Genomic DNA, 2,719 nt, shown 5'->3' on the forward strand with positions numbered 1-2,719 from the left:
CTAAGTACCGGATCCAGTGTCTTACAAGAAAAGCACAAAACATCTTTAAGAAACTAAACTACTTGTAGTATGAACGGGAATAAAAAATCACCTATAATCCTCCATCTTGAAAATTCTATACTGTAACCCGAAAAAGCGATACTGTAACACGTTCCCTACGGTGCTCGAAGGTCCAATGTAAACACATGATGAAAATTCCCCAGGATTTTTTTTAAGCGCTACATTTTTTTAATTAGACGGGGGTGGGTGCGGGAGGGGGTCTTGACCCCATACCGCGTGTCGAAATTTTTTGCCATTTTAGGTGTCAAGATACTGCTGTGGGCTGTTTTAAAACAAATAATGAAAGCTTTTCACTTGGTAAACATTTTCTTAATTTTTATTATTTATTTTTCCATATCCAACAATTCAAATAAATAAACAATTATATATAAACACAAGTTCACAACATGTGATCAACATTTATGTATGTGTGTGTCCCATTTAAATGAGTATATTTCAGTTGTTTTTTCTTCATTAACATCATTAAAAGTGGACCTGTCTTCTAGGTTTGTTGTCCTTTCATGCCTTGACTGCCTTCTCAAAGTTGAAAGATTCTAATGGGGGTCCTTGAAGGGAGACGGCAAGAAGATAGTTTAGAACTTTAACAGAGAGACAATTCCTGTTTTCAGTCTTAACTCTCTTCAAGCAGCTGAATCCTCGCTCACAATCTGAAATTAATAATCATTTATGTTAACCTCATGTCTTTTATTTATTTTGTTTGTTTGCTATGAATTTTTGAAATTTAAAACTTCTAGCCTATTTAAACTTAACGAAGTCAAAAAATTTATATTTGAAATGTTGAAAAACTTCTAGCAAAGTGTTACACATCTGCAACTGTCATTGGAATTTCATTAATGGTCAAGAATGAATCAATTTAATAATAATTACCTGCAGTAGAGGTTGGGAGGAGGAGACCTACAGCAGCAATTCTTTAAATAGCTGGATGACTGGTAGAAAGGTTGCCAGTAATCCAGATCATGGTCTGGTCGGCTGACTGATCAATCCCCTCTAGACTGGCATGTACCTGGTGCCAGTGGCTGCGGCACTGCTCCATATCTAAACCAAAGTGCCTGGCCAGCTCCTGTATGTCCTGACAAACCAATGCTAAGGGGCATGGACAGTAGATTGCACTTCACAAAGCTGTCCATGAATAGGTTCGCTTAAAGAGGGCCTGCAAAATTAATTTTATTTTTTATTTCATTTTGGGGATTCAGTTAACAGAAACAGTTTACAAGATATTTTTACTCTTTTTTTCAATTAAAAAAGAAAATGACCAATGGGCTGTCACTAAGTGGGATTGTTGATGTAAAGTTTTTGTTGTTGTTTTCACTCAGTTGCAAGTTGATAATGAACAGTCGTAAATGTTTTCAATGTTAAAGTAGCCATCAACCAAATTTATTCTGAATATCTATGCAGTTTAATCCAAATGAAATACGACAATCATGTATATATTAAAAAGCAAAATGATCCTGAGACAGTTTCAACGACATTGCTCACAAAAAAAAACACTCTTAATTGATAGTGAACTAGGCGCTGGCCTCTTTCTTCCCTTATTAATGTTAGACATATTATTTTTGGAAATCTTAATACTACAGTACTGCTTAGACGTTACGATTGTAAGAAAGTGAAAGATGACATTGAACATTACACTTATATCAAGACAATTAACCCATTCATCCCTAAATATCAAACTGTTATATCGCATGTCAATTAATGCCAATTATACTATCAAAACAATAAAATGTATTTAACCTACTTGAAACATGTAAATATCACACATGCCGCGGTTAAAATGCACCCATCTCAATACACGATAATTGACCTGAAAGTGCACCAACAGTCGTCTGCAGACATCGATGACAGGTGTCTGTGACGTCACACAGTCTCAATGCAATCAGTGTATCGGGTTGTGTATACGCCTCGGGTAATTATCTACACAGGACATGTATATTGACTTGTTTATTTGGCTAATTGGGGTTAACTTATAGACACAATAGAAAGGAATATCGGTCATTTTTTAATGCGCTATGATAATTTTAAGCGCATCGGGATTTCTTGTTCTGAAATTTTAGCGCATCGGTGCCGATGCGCTAAAAGCGTCTGGGGAAGTCATCTATTTTTTATGTACGCTTTATAACTTATTGAAAATTCAAAAGTTTTAACATTACTTAATTGGCACAAATGATCCCCACCATGAGACAATCTGCAGGGCACAACATCCAGATTGCAAGGTCAAGGTTATATGTTCTCCATAACTTTGACTTTATTGAAGATTTTAAATAACTTGGTACAAATTCACTGCGAAGGGGGATTTATCAGTCCTTCAGTTTGCCTTGTTACACTTTGAAATTTGTTCGAGACATAACTCTGAATATTAACATAACTTTGTAGATCTTAATAAAAAGAAGTGCTGTGCAAAGAACAGTAACTCTGCCTTGCCTAATTTTGGAATTACGTATGTATAGCACTTTGAACTTTGTCCGTGACATAACTCAGAAACTACAAGAGGTGTACTTTTCTTTGTCCAAGACCTATTCGGGAAGCATCACACGGTTCAAACTGGCTCTTATTTTGAGAATGTACGCAGTATCATGTCTTTTTTTCCGGAAATTTTTCGTACAAATGAAAAAAGAACAAAGGTTAAAATATAGTTTTGAAACAGATTCTACAAAGAATTAAC

The 2,719-nt window shown here is 35.3% G+C and overlaps 1 long non-coding RNA gene across 1 annotated transcript; it reads right to left on the bottom strand.

Moving 5' to 3' along the window:
* Nucleotides 1-203: 203 nt before the first annotated feature.
* Nucleotides 204-2,115, bottom strand: LOC132730313 (uncharacterized). The gene is made up of 3 exons (XR_009625743.1): nt 1,796-2,115; nt 928-1,210; nt 204-707 (listed from the first exon to the last, which is right to left on the bottom strand). It is a non-coding gene; the product is annotated as an uncharacterized LOC132730313 (long non-coding RNA).
* Nucleotides 2,116-2,719: the final 604 nt, after the last annotated feature.

The sequence above is a fragment of the Ruditapes philippinarum genome, unplaced genomic scaffold (genome assembly GCF_026571515.1).
Source record: "Ruditapes philippinarum isolate M1 unplaced genomic scaffold, ASM2657151v2 ctg1145_1_1_1_1, whole genome shotgun sequence".
Lineage (NCBI taxonomy): Eukaryota > Metazoa > Mollusca > Bivalvia > Venerida > Veneridae > Ruditapes > Ruditapes philippinarum.